Source organism: Malurus melanocephalus, unplaced genomic scaffold, assembly GCF_030028575.1.
Source record: "Malurus melanocephalus ecotype Western Australia unplaced genomic scaffold, MMel_1.1 scaffold_199, whole genome shotgun sequence".
NCBI classification, from domain to species: domain Eukaryota; kingdom Metazoa; phylum Chordata; class Aves; order Passeriformes; family Maluridae; genus Malurus; species Malurus melanocephalus.
Genome location: NW_026623431.1, coordinates 632,459 through 633,072, shown reverse-complemented (window position 1 = coordinate 633,072; position 614 = coordinate 632,459).

Genomic DNA, 614 nt, shown 5'->3' with positions numbered 1-614 from the left:
TGAGAGCTGGGGCTTGGAGTGGGGCTGGGGGAAGCGGAGAGGGGCTGGGGACACCGCGGGGAGCGGAACAGCACCGGGGGCAACGGAGCGGGACCGGGGAAAGCGGAGCGGGTCCGGAGCGAGCGGGACCGGAGAGAGCGGAGCGGGACCGGGGAGAGCGGAGCGGGACCGGGGAGAGCGGGACCGGGGAGAGCGGAGCGGGACCGGGGAGAGCGGGACCGGGGAGAGCGGAGCGGGACCGGGGAGAGCGGAGCGGGTCCGGAGCGAGCGGGACCGGGGAGAGCGGAGCGGGACCGGGGAGAGCGGAGCGGGACCGGGGAGAGCGGAGCGGGACCGGGGAGAGCGGGACCGGGGAGAGCGGAGTGGGTCCAGAGCGAGGGGGTCCGGGGCGAGTGGAGGGTGTCCGGGGCGAGCGGAGGGGGTCCGGAGCGAGCGGAGGGTGTCCGGGGAGAGCGGAGCGGGCCCGGGGCGAGAGGAGGGTGTCCGGGGAGAGCAAAGCGGGCCCGGGGCGAGAGGAGGGTGTCCGGGGAGAGCGGAGGGGTCCGGGGAGAGCGGAGGGGTACGGGGAGAGCAAAGCGGGCGAAGTGCCTCGCGCGCCCCGCCCCGCGCTCCGT